We start from the raw sequence: 23,554 nt of genomic DNA on the forward strand, positions 1-23,554 counted from the left end.
TGCCCCTTAGAGTCCTGGGATGTGTAGGTTAGAGGGATTAGCGGGTAAATATGTGGGGGTAGGGCCTGGGTGGGATTGTGGTCGGTGCAGACTCGATGGGCCGAATGGCCTCCTTCTGCACTGTAGGGTTTCTTAAAGTAGGGCGGCACGGTAGCACAGTGGTTAGCACTGCTGCTTCACAGCTCCAGGGTCCCAGGTTCGATTCCCAGCTCGGGTCACTGTCTGTGTGGAGTTTGCACATTCTCCTCGTGTCTGCGTGGGTTTCCTCCGGGTGCTCCGGTTTCCTCCCACAGTCCAAAGATGTGCGGGTTAGGTTGATTGGCCAGGTTAAAAATTGCCCCTTAGAATTCTGAGATGCGTAGGTTAGAGGGATTAGCGGGTAAATATGTGGGGGTAGGGGCTGGGTGGGATTGTGGTCGGTGCAGACTCGATGGGCCGAATGGCCTCCTTCTGCACTGTAGGGTTTCTATGTTTCTATGTTTCTATGCTAAATCCTCCACCAGTGTATCCGAACAGGTGCTGAAGTGTGGCGACTAGGGGATTTTCACAGGTGACCTCATTGCACTGTGAATGTAAGCCTACTAGTGATAATAAAAAAAAACTTTATCTTCGAATGTTGGAAAAAACATCCATGAACTATAAACACGGAACTCACCTGATTTCCTTCAGGTTAGAGCAATTTTGCATTAGCCTCTTCAGTGCTGGAACAGATTTGTCAGTTAGACAGTTGGCCTCGTCTCCAGCCATATCATCGTTACTCAGATCTAATTCCCTCAATGAACCATTTTCACTGAGAGACGAAGCCAGCATTTCCACGCAATCATCTGACAAATTGTTAGATTTTAACCTAATAAAAAAAGAATAATATTAAGCTCACTTCATAAACGGAATACCGAATTCAAATAATAGCTGCAAAGTTCCAAGATTGCGAGGAGTGACAGGGAGGGAAGCTAAATCATTTCCATTGAACTGCAAGTCCAAAGTTCATGCCGCATGTGCATTGTTAGTGTTATAGTTCAGGACATGCCCCTGTCTACATCGACGGGGACTAATTAGAAATGATTGAAAACTTCAAGTTTTTATGTGTTCAGATCACCGGCAACCTGTCCTGTTCCTCCCATGCCGACACTATGGTTAAGAAAGCCCACCAACTTTCTCAGAAGACTAAGGAAATTTGGCATATCAGCTACGACTCTCACCAACTTTTATAGATGCACCATAGAAAACATTCTTTCTGGTTTTATTGCAGCTTGGTATGGCTGTTGCCCTTCTCAAGATACCAAGAAACTACAAAAAGTGACGAATGTAGCCCGATCTATCATGCAAAACAGCCTCCCAGCCATTGACTTTGTCTACAACTCCCGCTGCCTTGGCAAAGCACCCAAGGACACAATGCACCCAGGACATACTCTCTTCCACCTTCTTCCTTCGGGAAAAAAGATACAAAAGCCGGAGGTCACTTACCAACCGACTCAAGAACAACACCATCCATGCTGCCATCAGACCTTTGAGTGGACCTAACTTGCATTAAATTGAACTTTCTCTGCACCCTAGCTATAACCGTAACAATACATTCTGCACTCTCTCGTTTCCTTCTCTATGAGCGGTATGCTTTGTTTGTATCGCTACTAGAAACAATAATTTTCACTGTATACCAATACTTCTGACAAAAATAAATCAAATCAGTTCACAATTGCATGGATCGTAGTTTGCATCAACTTGTTACTCACTCCAATTGCTGTATTTTACAATTCCTTTTCTTCAGAACTGCGGAGATCAAATTCAAACCCGAATCTCCCAGTTTGTTATCATTGAGTCTAAACATGAAAACAAAACGAAGTCAATAATTAGCAAGGAACATTACATCGGCCAGGAGGCATTAACAAATAATACTCAACACCCGGGGACGTTCAGGGATCCAAATTGTGGCCAACAGTCCTTAATTCAAATTGCATCTATGATCGTAATTCCTGGCCTTGTTGCAATAAAATGGTGATGATTACCGTATTTTTAACTTTAGTGTTTCAAAACTCCATGTCTGAGATGTAACGAACATCATCGAACCATTTCATGAAATGCAATAAAGAGCAGATGATGTGTTGTTGATTTGCAATATATTCTCGCCAGACATAATATCTTAACTTCCCGTGATAATCTCTCTGAAAGGCACATCTGGACTGTAAGGAATAGTAATTCAAATATCCTTCCCTCCATGCGATTTTTTTAAATCGTTCTTGTTTCACGGGATATGCGTGGCCGGGTATAAGGCATAGTACCTGTACAGACCTGTCCATAATTTACCTTGATGCATTGGTACTGACCATTGACACACTGAAATCCATGTGCTATAATTAGAAACAAAACGTGATATTAAGAAGCTCCACAAGTAAAGGAAGGACAGAAGTTTCGAAGTCAGAATGCCAATTATTTTAGAGGGGATCTTGCACTCTTGTGTAGCTTGCAAGTCTATGATACTTTTGAACTTCTTCCTGGAAAATATCTCGCGGTTTGGGAGAAGCATTTGAAAGTGAACCAATAACTCGCAACAAGCTGCAGTGCAAGTTTTATTTGATAAAATGTGCTGCCACCATTAATCTGTTGTACAGCGAGTGAATGCTTAATGTGGTAGATGGGACACCAATCAATAAGAGCGTTTTCGCTTCGTTGCGCTCAAACCACTTAAGTAGTGAGGCAACATTGTCCAGACAAGAGAAAGAGAAGCCTATTTCTCAAGACTCAAAGAAATAACTTTAATCAAAGATTGTTTTAAAAATCCCCAGCGATTATCTCAATTTATTTACATGGCTGATTCAGATCATAGGTGCTCTCAGGTGAAGGTGAAGTTGGAGTCAGTGATGGCAAATAGTTTAAAATTAAAAACAGAACTTTACTTTATCTCTAGTTACGGACAGTAAGTTCTTGCGAGTTGTACGCTTGGAAGCGCTTTTTCTTTTACGGAGCAAGCCAAGCCTCAATGTATTCCACAGGTCCAGACCTATCTGCATAACACTACAGATTGTTTCGGTGTCTGAGAAATACCGAACGCTACAGAGCACTGGACAATTACCAGCTGAAATACCGAATTCTATTTTGTGTTCAAGGAATGTTCATTGATGAAGCAGGGCTGATTTTTGTCCTGAGGCAATTATTGCAATAAATATCTAAGGTGAGATTTTGAGGCTGAAAAAATCCGAAAACATCAGCATTTGTTTTGGCTTTGCATCCAATTTTGGTCATTTTCCCTCTCTTCACCATTGCATTGAACCAAAATGTACCTCCCTTATTTATGATGTGGAGATGCCGGCGTTGGACTGGGGCAAATTTGCTACCAAATAAACCTGTTGGACTTTAACCTGGTGTTGTGAGACTTCTTACTGTGCCCTCCCTTATTTATGCAGACACCAGAATGACGTAAGTGCACTAGATTCGGAAACGATGCATTCAACATCAAAGCTGATCTTACTTAAATAGGAAATAGAGCACATCCACATCTTTCCCGAACAGCCAGTTTGATGCCTTTTGTTTTTCTAACTTTTAAATTTTGTGGAGCAGCAAATTTTAGGACAGATAGCTTTTTATTCCAGATTGTTAGTGAATTCAAATTACACCATGCGATTCGATCCCGGCTCCCAGGACATTTCATGTGATCTCTGCTTATCATCGAAATGTGAAGACTACTCGTCCACCTCTTACATGCTACCGTCTATAAAACATGGCGAATTACCTCACAATGTTGCATTTGGATAGCAAATGTTCCAGCTGCCGCATTCCATCAGCCTGAATGTCACACGAACCGAGATTTAGCTCTTCAATACGGTCGACTTTCATGAGTACGGATGACAAAACCAGGCAATCCGGATATGCAAGAGGACAGTTTGTGATTTTTACTATGTTTATGGGCGCTAGTGAGAGCGTCATCAGTTTTGAGTCTCCGAATTCGAATAAATAATGTAGCAAAGTTAGCAGCTTATTTTGCATTTTCCCGTGCTCTGAATGCTGAACAATGTTTTTGACGTTTTCTTTGAGCCAATCTGACACATACGGTTGTGCTTCAGTGTTAAGTTTGACAATTTTGCTCTCAAACTGATCCGTTGGATTTCTTGATGAGAGGCCAACAATGAAACTTGAAACCAGCTTAAATCTGTTGTCCATGCACAAGTTCCATTCCTTGAGCAATTGTATAAGTTGATTTCCTTCTGTTAATTTACTTTTAGCAAGTGCAGCTGCGAACTGTTGCAAAATGGAGTGAGTGAATATGTACACAACACCACCCCGTTCTTTGTCTCGAATCTCCATCATAAATGTGAGAATAACATTGGAAAGTTCGAGTTTATGATAATTGAATTGCGATTTTTGATAAACAAAGCTTTGATGGCAAATTCCCTGGTAGGCCATTTCACCAATTTTCAGCAAGGCATTGGTAGCGTATTCCCTATCACATCCGTCTCTGTCTAACAGACTGGTGACATAACTGCAGAAGACCTGTGTGCTGGTTATGCGGGGAAAAAATCCCCTCTCTGCCCCTTGCGTCAGATGTGATGCAAAGAAGGAAGAGAGGACTGAACAGAACAGAGGATTATGACACATTGCAAGCAACAAATCATTCGTACTAACGTACTCAGTTACCTCTTTTGCAAACTGTTCATCCCTATAGCATTAGCTAAAATACAGTTTCCTTTGTTCAGAAGTAAATCCGCGGATTTCTACCGTTAGATTAATGCTTGCTTTTTCAAGTAATTCCAGTTGCCACGGCCGAGTTGTGATCAATATTGAACAGCCTCTGAGCAACTCTCCTTGCACAAGGCAGCGCACGATCTCTGACACTCCACAATAGCACTCAGGATCTAAGCCAGGGGTTTGTTCATCTTTCCTATTCTGAACATTATTGAAAATGACCGTTTGCTCAAATCGGTCAAAATCATCAAATATAAACAATAATTTTGTCGGTTCCTACCATATAAGGTCCAGCACATTGCGCACGTAAGGGTAGGAATCCAAAATCAAGTTAGCCAGATTTGTTCTGACTGTTATTAAATTTAATTCCAAAAACTTGAAATGAAAAACAAATGCAAACTGCTTGTATATTTTCCCGCGTGCCCAGTCACGTGTCATCTTCTGTATCAGGGTGCTTTTTCCAATTCCTGCAGCGCCAATTACCAACGTCGCTTCAGTCCGCGTTGTTCTACCAGAACTGCTGGAGAAAAATTGATCAAAACCATATTCTTTAAGTATATTTTTACTTTGTTGCTCTTCACGCATTCTCTCTAGGTCCTTCATTTCATTTTTAAACAATGACCAGTCACGTGGTGGCGCAGCAATCATTATGTTCTTGAAGTTGTCATCCAGGAGATACGTTCTATTGTATCGTTTTGCTCCAGTGATATTGCCGACAAGCCACTTCGTCTTTTCTAGAATACGTTCTTTGTGCTGGAAGTGTGTTTCTTGGGGAAGAAAAATGCCTGTTTATCATAACGATACTGATGCAGTAATGCATAACTAATGGATCACTCGATTGCATTGAACATTGACACTGAACGAGAGAAAATAATCATGGATTATTTATGTCGGACGAATCACTCTTCAATTCTGGTGCACTTCTTACCTAGGTTACAAGGTAACATTAACTTACTCTTCACACATTTGAGAAATATCACGGCATTTTGGGAAAGATGCCAGGTCGTTTTCCGTGAAGTTTGGAAAGAAAAGACACGTAACACAAATAATGCACTTTATAAATTTCTCTTCTAACTTTGTACCAGTTCCCAAATATTCATCCGCGCAATTGAATATAACATTGATTTGGATTGCCAAATAACTCACTGCTGCTATTTTGTGCTTCACGGTGAAGCAACTCGAGGAACTTCACATCATTTTTTGAGAATGTTTGAATTTTAAAAAATCAAGGCTCAACGAGAGCAGAGATTTTTGCCTTAATCACGATACTCTATGGTAGACCGGCAATGCCGTTACGAATGGTGATTTTTAAATATAGATTATGAGCAGAGAAACACTGAAGTGTTTTACAAATCAATCTTAATGCTTTGATAGTTATTGTGGTAGTTAAACGAGGGAACTTCAGCGTACCAAAAAGAGTCACATTGCCTATGAGGCAAATGTAGATATTTCGTTCAATTACTGCTCAATAATGGAGAAATTATATACTGCTTTATTTAAATAGGCATCACTGAATTGAGAAAAAAAATCGAGTCATGAGTTTCGACTGTATGCCATCTTTGACTGATTGGTCTTAGCATTAACATGGCCGAACGAACAAAAAATCATATTTCTATTCTATTACAGGAAACAGTGCAATTTGGTAATTGTGCAATACGAATAACTGGTAGTATTTAACAATCACCAGACAAGACTGTTCTCTTCCTGTGGGGGAGCACTTCAGCAGTCACGGGCATTCAGCCTCGGATCTTCAGGTAAGCGTTCTCCAAGGCGGCCTTCACGACACACCACAGCGCAGAGTCGCTGAGCAGAAACTGATAGCCAAGTTCCGCACACATGAGGACGGCCTAAACCGGGATGTTGGATTTATGTCACATTATCAGTAACCCCCACAGCTTGCCTCCTGGACTTGCAGGCTGTTCTGTCTGGAGACAAGACACATCTCTTTAACTTGTGTTTAATGCTCCCTCCAACCACATTATCTGTACCTTTAAGACCTGGCTGGCTGTAGGGATTCGCATTCTAATCAGTATTCTATAACTTGATTTTGTGTCTCTGTGCACTGTTTGAGAGCACATTTCCACTCCATCTGACGAAGGAGCTGCGCTCAGAAAGCTTATGGTATTTGCTACCAAATAAACCTGTTGGACTTTAACCTGGTGTTCTGAGACTTCTTACTGTGCTCACCCCAGTCCAACGCCGGCATCTCCACATCAGCATTTAACTGAGCAGAGCTTTTAGTCTTCAACCAAATTATTTGGCATGACCAAGATATTTTAATCCTTTTGTGGCAGACCCGCGTTAGTTGACAGCAATATGACATTAGGTTTTACCTGTTCTAACAACGTCAACCATGTTTTGTCTTAAGGACAACGCGCCGTTCTTAGAATTTGCCTTTCATTCAACGATTCAAAATAAACAACGCAATATGCTTTGTCAAAATCATTATCATAACATCCCTACAGTGCAGATGGAGGCCATTCAGCCCATCGAGTCTGCACCGACAATAATCCCACCTGGGCCCGATCCCTGTTCTCTCACATATTTACCCGATTAATCCCTTTAACCTACAGATCCCAGGGCATTAAGGGGCAATTTACCATGTCCAATGCACCTAACGCGCACATCTTTGGACTGTCGGAGGAAACTGGAGCACATAGAGGAGACCCACTCAGACACAGTGATTAAGTGCAAACTCCGCACAGAGAGTGATCCAAGCCGAGATTCAAACGGAGGTCGCTGGAGCTGCGAGGCAGCAGTGCTAACCATTGTGCCACCATTCTTCCTGAGCACAGAACGCTGCAAATGATGTCGACTTTATGGAACATCTCATACCAGACAGTGTGTTTGCACGGACCATCTCGGTGGAAACATGAAGTACAATTGTAAGGCAAGCAAACATCAGCTGTCAACGCTGTGCACATCACCAACAGGGCTAATCGGTGCATGATGCATATTATATTTTTTGTATTTCAAAGTACTTAATTCTTCCAATTTTTTGTTTACAATTTAGTAAGTTTCCACAAAAGGGCCAAACAATATTAACATTGGTTTAATTCTTTGAACACAATTACGATATTTTGAAAGGTATTATTCAGTCGACAAATATGAAGCAGTGAGAGACTATTACAAAATATTAATTATTGACAGTAAGAAAACTCTAACCAAGTTATTTGGACACTTACCCCGAATATAATTTGCCATTTCTGCAGTCAATCCACTACATATTGATTCCGTTTGGACTTTGCAACCTGCTAACATATATAGGTTTTACCTGTTCTAACAACGTTTGAACAGGTAAAACGTTTGAACAGGTAAAACTTTGCAACCTGCTATATATATATACATTGTTCCACAGGAGCAGGCTGAGGGTAAGGGAGCTTGTTTGTGCACTAATTTATTTAATTATTTTTCAGTTAAATTAGTGAAAAAAATCGGAGGTTTTTTTTCTAAACAGGAAATAGGCCCAGCAGCAGCCTGGGAAGATTTTGGAGGGTTTAAAAGTGCTCAACTTGGAGGTTTCAGCCTCATTGTTCCACAGGAGCAGGCTGAGGGTAAGGGAGCTTGTTTGTGCACTAATTTATTCAATTATTTTTCAGTTAAATTAGTGAAAAAAATCGGAGGTTTTTTTTCTAAACAGGAAATAGGCCCAGCAGCAGCCTGGGAAGATTTTGGAGGGTTTAAAAGTGCTTAACTTGGAGGTTTCAGCCTCATTGTTCCACAGGAGCAGGCTGAGGGTAAGGGAGCTTGTTTGTGCACTAATTTATTTAATTATTTTTCAGTTAAATTAGTGAAAAAAAATCGGAGGTTTTTTTTCTAAACAAGAAATAGGCCCAGCAGCAGCCTGGGAAGATTTTGAAGGGTTTAAAAGTAGGCCGCACCTTTGAGCGGGCAGCGTCGTTAGCGGGCAGTGGAGTGAGCAGGGGACAGAGTGAGAGCTAAAAGGGCTTTGGCTCACAGGGCTTCGGCGAGGAAGGTTGTTTGTTTGTTTTTCTTCGGTTACACCCCCTTTTTTGTTTTATCCCCAAAACTAAAAAGGACATGGCTGGTATGAGTGGGAGGCCAGTATACTGCATTCGGTGTGGGATGTGGGAGTTCCTGGAGACAACTTGCCTCCCGGAAGTCCATATCTGTGCCAGATGTGTGGAACTGCATCTCCTGAAGGATCGTGTAAGGGAGCTGGAGCTGAGGCTCGATGAACTCAGTTTAGTTAGGGAAAATGAGAGAGTCATAGATAAAAGTTATAGTCAGGTAGTGACACCAGGGTCTCGGAAGGAAGACACGTGGGTCACGGTTAGGAGGGGTAATAGTCAGAAGGGTGATGTGCCAGAAAGCACCCCAGTGGCAGTCTCCCATAAGAGAAAGGGATGGGCAACAGATGGGAGAAGGGAAGGGAGTGAGCAGTCTGTGGAGGGATCCCCTGTGGTTGTCCCCCTCCACAATAGGTATATTGTTTTGGATTCTGTGGAGGGGGATGACCCTCCAGGGGTAAGCCACGAGGACCAGATCGCCTCCACGGAGACAGGCTCAGGGGTCCGGAAGGGAAAGAAGGGGTTTAGGAGAGCGATAGTTGTGGGGGACGCAATAGTTAGAGGCACGGACAGGCGCTTCTGTGGGACTGAACGAGAATCCAGGATGGTAGTCTGCCTCCCTGGTGCGGGGGTACTGGATGTCTCCGAGAGGGTAGGAAGCATATTTAAAAAGGAAGGTAGTCAAACGGATGTGATTGTACACATTGGGGGAAATGATGTAGGTAGGAAGAGCAGGGGGGTCATACGAGAGAAATTCAGGGAGTTGGGTGCTAGGCTAAAAAGTAAGACCTCCAGTGTAGCAATCTCTGGACTGCTCCCGGTGCCTAGTGCAAGTGAGGCTCGGAACAGGGAGATTCTACAGTTGAACGCATGGCTAAAGGACTGGTGCGAGAGGGAGGGTTTTAAATTCATAGATAACTGGGAAATCTTCAAGTCAGGATGGCAACTGTACAGAAAGGATGGGTTACACCTTAACTGGAAGGGAGCAAATATCCTGGCTGGGAGTTTTGCTCGAGTGTTTCGGCAGGATTTAAACCAGTGTGGCAGGGGGGTGGGGAACAAAACAGGAGGTCAGTAAATACTGAGGCTGGGGTCGAGCTGGGGGCCAGGGCAAGTCTAGCTAAGAAGAGGAGCACTCTGGAGGAGGAGGACCTGACTGGGCCTGGAGGTCTGGAGTGCATCTGCTTCAATGCGAGGAGTGTAACGGGTAAAACAGACGAACTTAGGGCCTTAATGCTTGTGCGGAATTTGGATGTGGTTGCGGTGACGGAAACTTGGTTAAAAGAAGGACAGGACTGGCAGCTGAATATTCCGGGGTATCAGTGTTTTAGGCGAGACAGAGGAGGGGCTAAAAAAGGTGGGGGAGTAGCGATATTAGTTAAGGAGCATATTACCGCGGTGCAGAGGGTAGACAACTTAGAGGGGTCATGTACTGAGTCGCTGTGGGTGGAACTCAGAAACAGGAAGGGTGCAGTCACTATGCTGGGGGTGTACTACAGACCACCCAACAGCCCACGGGAAGTGGAGGAAAGGATAGGTCAGGAGATTCTGGATAGGTGCAGAAAAAATAGGGTTGTTGTAGTGGGGGACTTTAATTTCCCTGGCACAGACTGGAAAGTGCTTAGAGCTGGGGGACCGGACAGGGAGGAATTTGTAAAATGCGTACTGGAAGGTTCTTTGGAACAGTATGTAGATAGCCCGACTAGAGAGGGGGCTATACTGGACCTAGTTCTGGGAAATGAGCCCGGTCAGGTCGTCAAAGTTTCGGTAGGGGAACATGTGGCAAATAGTGACCACAACTCTGTTAACTTTAGGATAGTAATGGACAAGGATGAGTGCTGTCCTACGGGCAGGGTGCTAAATTGGGGGAAGGCTGACTATAGCCGGATTAGGCAGGAATTGGTGGATGTTGATTGGGAGAGGATGTTCGAGGGTAAGTCCGCGTCTGGCATGTGGGAGTCTTTTAAGGAACTATTGATAAGGCTGCAGGATAGGCATGTGCCTGTAAAAAGGAAAGATAGGAAAGGTAGGATTCGAGAGCCGTGGATAACCAGGGAAATTGAGGATCTGATTAAAATGAAAAGGGAGGCGTACGTTAAGTCCAGGCAACTGAAAACCGATGGAGCTCTGGAGGAATACAGAGAGAGTAGGAAAGATCTCAAACGGGGAGTTAGAAGGGCAAAAAGAGGGCACGAGATGTTCTTGGCAGGCAGGATTAAGGAGAATCCTAAAGCATTCTATTCATACGTTAGGAACAAAAGAGTTGTCAGGGAGAAAATCGGACCTCTCAGGGACAAAGGAGGGGAATTATGCTTAGAACCCAAGGGAAGAGGGGAGATCCTAAATGAATACTTTGCATCGGTATTCACGAAGGAGAGGGGCGTGTTAACCGGGAGTGTCTCGGAGGGAGGTGTTGACCCGTTAGAGAAAATCTCCATTACGACTGAGGAAGTGTTAGGTTTTTTAGGGAACATTAAAACTGACAAAGCCCCAGGGCCTGATGGCATCTATCCTCGACTGCTCAGGGAGACGAGAGGTGAAATTGCTGGGCCTCTGACGGAAATCTTTGTCGCTTCTTTGGACATGGGTGAGGTCCCTGAGGATTGGAGGATAGCGAATGTGGTCCCGTTGTTTAAGAAGGGTAGCAGGGATAACCCAGGAAATTATAGCCGGTGAGCTTGACGTCCGTGGTAGGGAAGTTGTTGGAGAGGATTCTTAGAGACAGGATGTATGTGCATTTAGAACGGAACAATCTCATTAGTGACAGACAGCATGGTTTTGTAAGAGGGAGGTCGTGCCTTACAAATTTGGTGGAGTTTTTTGAGGAAGTGACAAAAACGGTTGATGAAGGAAGGGCCGTGGATGTCGTCTATATGGATTTCAGTAAGGCATTTGACAAAGTCCCACATGGCAGGTTGGTTAAGAAGGTTAAGGCTCATGGGATACAAGGAGAAGTGGCTCGATGGGTGGAGAACTGGCTTGGCCATAGGAGACAGAGGGTAGTGGTTGAAGGGTCTTTTTCCGGCTGGAGGTCTGTGACCAGTGGTGTTCCGCAGGGCTCTGTACTGGGACCTCTGCTATTTGTGATATATATAAATGATTTGGAAGAAGGTGTAACTGGTGTAATCAGCAAGTTTGCGGATGACACAAAGATGGCTGGAATTGCGGATAGCGAAGAGCATTGTCGGGCAATACAGCAGGATATAGATAGGCTGGAAAATTGGGCGGAGAGGTGGCAGATGGAATTTAATCTGGATAAATGCGAAGTGATGCATTTTGGAAGAAATAATGTAGGGAGGAGTTATACAATAAATGGCAGAGCCATCAAGAGTATAGAAACACAGAGGGACTTAGGTGTGCAAGTCCACAAATCCTTGAAGGTGGCAACACAGGTGGAGAAGGTGGTGAAGAAGGCATATGGTATGCTTGCCTTTATAGGACGGGGTATAGAGTATAAAAGCTGGAGTCTGATGATGCAGCTGTATAGAACGCTGGTTAGGCCGCATTTGGAGTACTGCGTCCAGTTCTGGTCGCCGCACTACCAGAAGGACGTGGAGGCATTGGAGAGAGTGCAGAGAAGGTTTACCAGGATGTTGCCTGGTATGGAGGGTCTTAGCAATGAGGAGAGATTGGGTAGACTGGGGTTGTTCTCCTTGGAAAGACGGAGAATGAGGGGAGATCTAATAGAGGTATACAAGATTATGAAGGGTATAGATAGGGTGAACAGTGGGAAGCTTTTTCCCAGGTCGGAGGTGACGATCACGAGGGGTCACGGGCTCAAGCTGAGAGGGGCGAAGTATAACTCAGACATCAGAGGGACGTTTTTTACACAGAGGGTGGTGGGGGCCTGGAATGCGCTGCCAAGTAGGGTGGTGGAGGCAGGCACGCTGACATCGTTTAAGACTTACCTGGATAGTCACATGAGCAGCCTGGGAATGGAGGGATACAAACGATTGGTCTAGTTGGACCAAGGAGCGGCACAGGCTTGGAGGGCCGAAGGGCCTGTTTCCTGTGCTGTACTGTTCTTTGTTCTTTGTTCTTTGTTCTTATTTCCAAACATTTAAGTTCAAAGTCAAGCAATATAATTTTCATAACGTTTAAATGCATACAAACTATTTTGATAGTCACCTTTCTCGCCTATTTCCGAGAATATATTTTTGAGTTCTGGGTTGTTAACCTGTATTTTAGCAAATGTGTCCCACGCAGTTCTCCGTCCTTTTGCTCCTCTTTCTAGCACAATATCGAAAACCATTTGGGATGCAGAATTGGTATGTTCATTTTCAGCCAGATTGCAAATTTTCTCAAGAAACACAAAATGAAGACTTGCAGACAGTCTACTGGATATGGTTTGATACAGTTGTAAAAACTAACAGAACAACACAACTTAATTTTTTTCTGACTTCACAGCTACACTGTTCCTCATACTGGCAAAGTGTGAAACACAATTTGAATTGCGGAATAAATCGGCTTAGCCGGAAAATAAAATATGCTCAGAGTTATAAATCTACACCCATGTCAAGGTTGGTTATCAGTATTTGCAATAGCAGGACTTCGAATATGTTAGATGACAACAGAAGATAACAGTACAAATTCGTTATTTCATAGGATTGTTGGATTTTTTGGCGTCAGTCGCTACGTGAAATGATGCAGATTGGTGCCTTTGAAAATTCACAATGCTTTGCTTTGGTCAAATAAATTAACGTGAAAATATCAAACAGAAGTGGTATAGTCTATCGTTCCACGAATTTCACAGAAGGAAAGTGAAAACAAGAAGTACCCTGAACTATCCGCCTCCTTCACTGACTCGAAGCGCTCCAAAAGTTTAAATTAAACGCTGGCGTGCTTTGAAAGAGAGGAACTCGAATTTCCAATCACAATGTTGATGAAAGCGGTTTTTCTCGATTTTGCATGTTACATTCTCGATGTTTCATTTTAATTATTCTTCTTGGACAATATGTATATGGCTCCGGCAAGATTAATCTCATTCCAGTTTTGTTTTGACTGATATGCAGATGGGAAAAGCATAAGAACTTGGAGCAGCATTTGGCAAGGCATCCCCTCGAGCCTGCTCCACATTCAGTACGATCATGGCTGATCTTGTTTCGGCCTCAAATCCATTTTCCACCAGTTGACACAACCTTTCACCCCATTACCAATTTTTACAAAAACTTTCGATGCCCTCCTTTAATTTACCCAATTCTCCGGCATCCACCTCACTCTGAGGAAGTGAACTCTACAAATCCGAAATAGTTTAACAAAAGTAATTTCTACTCATCACTGTTTGAAATCTTACTCCTAAAATTATGACCTCGCGTTATAGATTGTCCCAAAACAGACAATCTCCGTCTACCTAGTAAATCTCCTTTAGCAAATTGCAAACGAAAGTTTGATCTCCCCTCAATCTTCTCAACTCCAGAGAGTTTACACCGAAACAACATAATCTGTCTTCACAAAACAAACTCCTCATCATTGGAATCAATCTCGTGAACCTCCGCTGAATTGTCTCCCATGCAATTGTTTCCTTCAACAGTTAAGAGGACCAAAACTGTGCACAATGCTCCAGCTGCGTTTCACAAATGCCTTGCACAATGGTAGGAACAATTCCTTATTTGCGTATTCTATTCAGTTAGCAGTAAATGCCATTTAGCTTCCTTATTCCCTGCTGTAACTACAATTCATGCACGAGAACAACCAGGTCCCGCTGCATCAAAACACTCTGAGGTTTCTCTCCAATTCGATATTTAGTTGTCTTTCTGTTTTTTCTGTCTACAGTGGATAAACGAAAACATAGCCCAATTGAATATCATCTTCCAAGTTTTTGCCAAGTCACTGAGTCTATCCATATCATTTTTTAAATTGTTTGATTATTTATCACTACTTACCATCTCAACTATTTTAATGTCAACTGCAATGTTGGCTATAATACCTTCAATCCCTGCATCTATGTCATGTCACGTCATGTCATGTCAGGGGCGGCACGGTAGCACAGTGGTTAGCATTGCTGCTTCACAGCTCCAGAGACCTGGGTTCGATTCCCGGCTTGGGTCACTGTCTGTGTGGAGCTTGCACATTCTCATCGTGTCTGTGTAGGTTTCCTCCGGGTGCTCTGGTTTCCTCCCACAGTCCAAAGATGTGCGGGTTAGGTTGATTGGCCAGGTTAAAAATTGCCCCTTAAAGTCCTGAGATGCGAAGGTTAGAGGGATAAACGGGTAAACATGTGGGGGTTAGGGCCTGGGTGGGATTGTGGCCGGTGCAGACTCGATGGGCCGAATGGCCTTCTTCTGCACTGTAGCGTTTCTATGATTTCTATGATATGGATTGAAAGGTTTTGGGGCAAGAGTAACAAACCATGTGGAACTCCACTAGTTACATCTTCCCGATCTTAAAAAGATCTATTTACTCCCATATTCTGGTTCTGTTGCCGACCCAATCCGCTATTTCAGCCAATAAACCACCCCTAACACCATGTGATCTTGCATTGTACATTACTCTTTTGTGTGGCACCTTCTCAAATGCTTTCTGGAAATACAGATATACGACAACTCATGATCTCCATTACTCACCTTGCTTTTTACATCTTTGAAGAATGCTGTTAAATTAGTCAAACACGATTTCGCCTTCAACGAAACATGCTGACTCTTATGGATTGCGTTTTGACTTCCAAATATCCTATATATTACAACATTAACAATGGATTCCAGCAACGTTGCAACAATGGACGTTGAACGAAGTGGTCTTTCGATTCCTACATACTCCCTCACTCCGTTTTTGAATACTAGTTATGTTAGCGCATTTCGAATCCATTTGAATCCTTACTGTATTCAATAAACTTGGGAACATTATAACTAGTAGATTCATTATGTCTGCTGCCACTTCCATTGATACCCTAAGATGTCGGCTATCAGGCCTTTGGTACTTGTCAGACTTCAAGTCCAATCCTTTGCTCAGTATGTCTGCAATAGTAATGATGATTGTTCTAAATTCCTTATTTTCGAAAACCTCTGCATTACTTGTTACAACTGGTGTAATACTGGTGTCGTTCACTGTGTAAACGGAAGGAAAATTCAGATTCAGTGGCTGTACCATTTCTGTCTTCACACTTTCAATTTCCATGTCCAATTTACCAAGGACCCACTATTCACTTCAGCTATGAATGCAACCTATATTGCCCACAAAAAAAACTGAACCTTTCTGCTCCAACTCCAGTTGCTCTCAGCCCGAATATGGAATCGCGAAAACTGGCATCAGGTAGTCAACACATATTTTGGGACTTTCTATCCTGGCCACGGAGAACAGTGTCGGTGACCCTGAATACACTATACCCAATTCGAAGACATTTATTTTCTCATCCCTTCCCCTTCCTTGAATGGCTTCATTTACAAAGTTGTTATTCTGAGTTCGCTCATCTAACCCATAGTCTCCCATCTCGTTCACATAGGGAGAAAGCATATCAAAATATTTGGACAAGGACAAGGGTTGTGGCTCATGCAATCCAGCCATCTGGATCACTCTACCTGACTCACTTGCATTAACATCCTCCTGTTTCTGACGACTAGTGGAATTCATGGTCGTTAATTTAAGTGGTGTCCCGCTTCATAGAATCGTAGAATCATGGAAACCCTACACTGAAATAGAGCATGCAGGTTGCTCTCTCCTTCCTGGTTTGAAGCAATGTCCGGAGATCAGAATCCAAAACATCAACTCTCAGCAGGGGTTCCACCAACAACCGGCATCTTCTATGGATGTAGTCACTAGAATCCACAATGTGGTCCTGCCAGCTCTCACATTATGCAGGTAGAGCACATCGATGTCCCTATATCATTATAATTATTTAACTCGTTTGCTTTTAAATTTCTGAATAATCATCAGTTGCTTTAATGTAAAAAAATACCTATTTTCTACCTTTTTTCTGAAAACATTCCTGAATAAGTATTTTAAATGAGCAGTTACTTACCAACAAACAAATTTATGGTTTTCCTGTTACGTCACTCCATTTTGGTAAACTCTTATCCTGCAGCTCCCTTCACCGATGTTTTGTCGCCGAGTCCGCCTCTCTGTGATATTACAACATTCACTCAATGTTGTAACCTGGCTTTGGTCTGCTCCTATCCTCACTGACCTAAACACGTTGTCAGGGAAACAGGAAACACCGATACCTCCATCTCCCAATTCGCCAAACTCTCACACTTAACTCAACTCCAGATATCCACGCTCTGTCGCTTGCACTCATGTCCTGGTGCATGATAGACGCGCGGGTAAAAGACATGTATTAATTTGGTCATTTCCTCTTGATATAATGTGATGTTATTGAAAATCAAAATTCGGCACATTGCTCTTTTCCTTACGTGATAGATGGGAGGCGATGGCCTAATGGCATCATCGCTAGACTATCAATACAGAAACTCAGCAAATGTTCAGCGAACCCTGATTCAAATCTCACAATGGCAGTTAACAAAAAAATCTGAAATTAAGAATCTGCAGTTGAACATGACACCACTTACCATTGCTGGTTGTCGGAAAAAAAAATCTGGTTGATGAACATCCTTTCTGGAAGGAAATCTGCTACCCTTACTAATTCTGGCCTACATGTGACACAAGAGCCTCAACAATGCGAATGAATCTCACTCTCGATTAGGGATAGAAAATAAATGCTGGTCCATGCCCCACAAATGAATAAAAGAAAAACATTCATGATGGTCGTCTGAATCTGGGGTATACAAATAAGGTCTTGCAATTGCCTTTGCCACAGGGAATAGAACAACGTACAAAATACCTCGAAAGCAATGAAAGTGATTTGGTCTTTGAAGCCTTTTGGTGATACGACAGAATGCCAAGGGAACGAGGGGGGTTGTTACAATTCCACAAATTGGAATTATGATCACCTATGTGGTGTCATTGTTAATTGCTGGGGAAAACAAAAATCAAATGCTCTAAAACTCCAATTAGCGTCCGAAAACCATGACCATCTCGAATGACAAAACCTTGAAGAGCGCCTAACTGGTGATGGCAACTTGGCTTCCACATGGAAAGAGTTCCCGCAGTTATCAAATTGTCCACCTACATTCGTATTGAAAAATTCACACCACCATTATATCACCATGGGTGCCGTAAAACACGAAAGTTCAAATGGCGCAATGAAATCTGCCAGCGAGGAAGTAAACATCCAAGGCCAGAGGATGGGAGTTTTGTGATCGGCAGTTTACGTTCGGATGATGTCGTGTATGACGGGGGACGATGGGAATGAAGTATGGGTTCTGATCGGTTGGGGGTCAGATGGGGAGGTGGGATGTCAATTTTTGCAGAATGACGGTATGTCGGAGATCAGAAATCAGGGTGATCAAATGTTGTGCGGTGGTAATTGGACTTCAGGTGGGGCTGGGGAGTCATGGAGTTCAAGTTTCTTCGGAGGGGTGGTTTCAATTTATCGACGGTCCAAATTCATTGCGGGGGTCGGGGGGAGGGAGCGTAATGGGGTTACAATTTTGCGGAGTGAGAATGTTCGGACTAAGTTTGGCATGGTAAGATGCTTATTGCTGGTGGTGCAAGAAAGGCGAGGATAACAGGGTTCTAGGATTTTGACTTCGGTATCCGAGGAGTAATCTCTGCTGGGGGTCTTGGCAGCTATCCTGTGGGGGAGCCCGTATCGATTGTTGGGGTCAGAGGTCGAGATTTATTGCGTGAAATAGGGTGTCTGTCTGCGGTCGATTTCGGAGCTGGGGTGTGATTGTAAGGTCGGGATTTTGGGCTAGAGCTCGGACATGTGGATTGCGAACTAATGGTGGTGCGTGTCAGAGATCAAGGGGAAGTGTTTCACGAGGTCTGTCTCGTGTCGGTCGTCGGGTGAAATCAATGGTCGCGTTGCTTCCGGGAGTAGAGTCGTGACTGTGGGTGGGCAGTTGGTTCCGTTGGGTGATAGAAGGGGACGGCGTCTGAGTGCAGTTCTGTGTTCGGATATCTGGGATGGGGAGTGGAGGGCTGGTTGTGAACTGCTCGAACATCGGGAGAGTGGTGGGTCTGACATATCCGTGGAAATGACTGAACTAGCTGCTATTGGCTCTGGGTAGCCGGGGTTCAGATCGAGATGGAATGCGATTCGGGTTTTTGGTGTGCCTACTCTTTTTTAATATATATATATTTTTAAACTGTAAATTCCCTCTCTATCCAGGATGTGGTGAATACAATGCAGTTGTAGGGGCGTTGCGAAGTGAATCCCAGGACTTTTCCTGGGGGGTATGGAGTGTGGGGTTTGTGATGCCCCGCACTCCCCTTTATTTCTTGGCCTTCCCAATGACGTGACACCCTTCCCTGATGTTTTCTTTTCAAATGAAAAATAACTATATGTCTTATTTGGCCAACTTGTACCCCTGGTGTGCACAAATAGTGCCAGAATCTTAAAGGAGAATTCAGTACGTGCCCTGGATAAAAGTATTTTTAAGTTAAAAAGAACACGATTTATCGAACACAACTAATTTTATGAAGCAGCAAATTCTAGCTTCAAATGACATTGTGATCCCGCACAAAGTACAGCCTCCAGGCGGTTTCATGCTCATGTGTTCCATATTTGTCTGCTAACACGGTATTTTGTGACCTTTAAACACAGTAACATAATCAGCAGCGATAATATTGCGTGTGTCACTCTGAGTATCACCAAAGAATTCTGAAACCACAGGGAGCCACTCAGTTTGCACTGAAATTAACAAAATTGGCACAAAGAGCGCTTTGAGAATTATACACAATTAGCTGCTTATTTCCTCTGTAATACAACACGGATCTCCAATAAATATATTGCAGGGAGCCGAGGATAAACAGAATGCTGCTCGGTGTCTATTCATCCTTGCACTAAGGTTCACGTTAGCGTTACAAGTCAGTGTAAATTTAAAATAATCTTCAATGATTCGCAAATAAAATTGAAAGCCAGAATGACTATCTGGAAGAATTCAAACCACAACACGTTTAAATTTCGCCTTCAAGGCATGTCTCTTGCATCACTAACTCACCGCCGCTCCCCCAGCGCACGCCCACTCGCCATTCTTTATTCACAATGGTAGACAGGCGACGGTGGTTGGCTGTATTTAGAAAATAAAATCCAGAACTTGATCCAGTGATTGCACATTTTAGACGACAATCAACTGAGCATTTGTGCACACCTTCAGTCACTCACATTCTCTATTATGTGCCAGGGACATGCTCAAATGCTGCTTCATTCTGAAAATCCTCTCAATCGTTGTCCTTCAAACACATGTATACTTTGTCTCACTCACAACGTCTCCTCCCCGCTTTCATATGGCTACGGTTACGCAGGCACATTTATTCATTCCATCTCTCCAGCACAGGCACTGCTCTCCACCTTCGTCCATCAACAGATGCTAAATTCAATTGCTCACACAAGTAAAGTCATAGAGTCATAGAGATTAGCCACAGGAAAACAGGCCCTTCGGCCCAACTTGTCCATACCGCCCCTTTTTTAACCATGGAGCTAGTCCCAATTGCCCGCGTTTGGCCCACATCCCTTTAAAACCATTTTACCATGTAACTGTCCAAAAGCGTTTTGAAAGAAAAAAATGCACCCCTCTACGACAACCTCTGGCAGCTTGTTGCAGGCACTCATCTCCCTCTGTGTGAAATAATTGCCCCCACTGGATCCTCTTGCATCTCTCCCCTCTCACCTTCAACCAATGCCCTCTACTTTAGACTCCCCTACCTTTGGGAAAATATTTTGACTATCTAGCTGACCTATGCCCCTCATTATTTTATCGACCTCTATAAGATCACCCTAAGCCTCCAACACTACAGGGTGCAAAGAAAGTCCCACTCTATCCAGCCTCTCCTTATAACTCAAACTATCAAGTCCCGGTAGCATCTCAGTAAACCTTTTCTGCACTCTTTCCAGTTTAGTAATATCATTTCCAAAATAGGGTGACCAGAACGGGACACAGTATTCCAAGTGTGGCCTTACCAATGTCTTGTACAACTTCAACAAGACGTCGCAACTCCTGCACTCAATGTTCTGATCAATGAAAGCAAGCATGCCGAATGCCTTCTTCACCATTCTGTCCAAATGTGACTCCAATTTCAAGGAACTATGAACCTGTACCCCTGGATCTCTTTGTTCGATAACGCTCCGCAATGCCCGAGCAGTAACCGAGCAATTCCTGCCCAGGTTCGATCTACCAAAATGCATCACTTTGCACTTATCGAAATTAAACTACATCTGGCATTCGTCAGCCCACTGGCCCAATAATCAAGTTCCCGTTGCAAACTGAGATAACGTTCTTCCCTGTCCACACTGCCACCAATCTTAATGTCATCTGAAAACTTACAAACCATGCCTCCTAAATTCTCTTACAAATTATTACTATAAATGACAAATAACAGTGGACCCACCACCGATCCCTGTGGCTCACCGCTGGTCAAAGGCTCCAGTTTGAAAAACAACCCTCTACAACCACAATCTGTCTTCTGCCATCAAGCCAATTTTGTATCCATTTCGCTACCTCACCCTGGATCCCGTGAGATTTAATCTTGTGCAACAATCTACCATGTGGTACTTTGTCAAACGACTTGCTAAAGTACATGTCGACAACTTGCCCTCATCTACCTTCTTGGTTAAGCCTTCAAAAAACTCAATCAAATTTGTGAGACATGATTTTCCACTCACAAAACCATGCTGACTGTCCCTAATCAGTCCTTGCATCTCTAAATGCCTGCAGATCCTGTCTCTCAGAATACGTTCTAAAAACTTACCCACTAAAGATGTGAGGCTCACCGGCCTGTAGTTCCCAGGCTTTTTCCTGCAGCCCTTTTTAAAGAAAGGCACAACATTTGCCAACTTGCAATCTACAGGCACCTCATATAGGCTGTCGACGATTCAAATACCTCTGCTCGGAGACCTCCGTAACCTCCCACAATGTCGTGGGAAATACTTCATCATGTCCTGGGGATATATCTACCTTTATGCGCTTTAAAACTTCCAGCACCTTCTTCACTGTTTTATGTACAAACCTCTAGACATCACTATTTATTTCCCCAAATTTCCTAATATCCATGCTTTTCTCAACAGTAAATACCTTTGAGAAATATTCATTTAGTATCTCACCTATCTCTTATGAATCCGCACATAGTTGACCTTGTTGATCGTTAAGAGGCCCTACTCTCTCCCTCGTTAATCTCTTGCCTTTTATGCATTTGTCGGAGCTCTTTGGATTCTCCTTTGCCTTATTTGCCAAAGCAATCTCGTGTCCCGTTTTGCCCTCCTGATTCTCTATTAACTCTACTCCTACACCCTCTATGCTCCTCAAGGGATCCACTTGATCCCAGCTGACTATGTATGCCATTTTCCTCCTTATTATTTTTCACCAGGGCCTCAATATCCCGAATCATCCCGGGTTCCCTACTTCTATCAGCCTTGCCCTTCACTATAAGAGGAACGTACTTACCTTGAACCCTGGTTAACACGCTTTTGAAAGCCTCCCACTTACCAAACATCCTTTTGCCTTCCCCCAGACTCCACCAATTAACATTTGAAAGTTCCTGCCTCATACCATCACAATTGGCCTTTACCCAATTTAGAATTTTAACATTTGGGCCAGACCTCTCATTCTTCATAGCTATCTTAAAATTAATGGAATTATGGTCACTGGTCCCAAAGTGATCCCTCACTAACACTTCTGTCTCGTGCCCTTCCTTATTTCTCAAGAGCAGGTCAGGTTTTGCCCCCTCTCTAGTACGGTCTTCCACATGCTGAATGAACAATTCGTCCTGAATACACTCAACACTTTTTTCTCCATCCAAGCCTCTAATATGATGCGTAGGGTTAGCAGATGAATGTATCGGGATATGGGGTAGGGACTGGGTGGGAATGTCGCCAGTGCAGACTCGGTGGGCCAAATGGCCTCTTTCTGCACTGTAGGGTTTCTATGAATACTATGGCTGTCCCAGTCAATGTTGGAACAGTTAAAATCCCCTACTATGACCACTAATTTTGTTCTTGGAGCTATCTGTAATCTGGTTCCGTATTTGCTCCTCAATTTCCTGCTGACTATTCGGGTGCCTTAAAGTGATTTCACCCTTATTAATTCTCAGTTCTACCCATATCGACACAGTGTGCGAACCCCCAGATATATCCCTCTCAGTACTGCCGTGGTGTTTTCCCTAATCAAACGTGCAACTCCCCCTCCTCTCTCATTTCCTGTTCTATCTTTCCTGTCGCATCTCTACCCTGGAACATTGAGCTTCCACCCCTGCGGATCCATGTTTCAGTAATTTCTATATTATCCCAGTCCCATGTACTCATCCCTGCCCTGGGTCCATCCGCCTTGCCCGTCAGGCCACTTGTATATAAATAAATGCACTTCAATCGGGACTTCCCTTGCTCTCTATCTTGATTTTGCATGATTTGTCTAGTGCTAGGATTACGGACACAACCTTTACTATTTAATGTGCGTTCTTTAACTTTTGTGCGGTCCTGAACCGTCTCTTCTGTCTCCCTACTGCTTTGGGTCCCCACACCCGCCACCCCGCACCCCCCTCCCCGCCCCCACGCGCACACCGCCCCCGCCCCTCCGCCAAACTAGTTTCTCTCAATTTCTAACTAATATACTGTTTTATTATTGCGAAGTATCTTGGACGTTACTCAAACTGTTTAAAATACTTCAACAAGGCAATATCCTGAATGAAGTGGAAACATCTGGTCGTCAATTTTCTCACGGCATTCTGAAGAGCAATGAGACAGGCGCCTGAGCATGAGATTCGTCACATTTCCCGTTAAACTCACACTCAGCACCACACTGAACACAACGCAGAACAAAACACAAAAATAAACAAACGAAAGACGGAACTAGGAAAGCAAT

The sequence above is a fragment of the Mustelus asterias genome, chromosome 16 (assembly GCF_964213995.1).
Source record: "Mustelus asterias chromosome 16, sMusAst1.hap1.1, whole genome shotgun sequence".
Taxonomy (NCBI): Eukaryota; Metazoa; Chordata; class Chondrichthyes; order Carcharhiniformes; family Triakidae; genus Mustelus; species Mustelus asterias.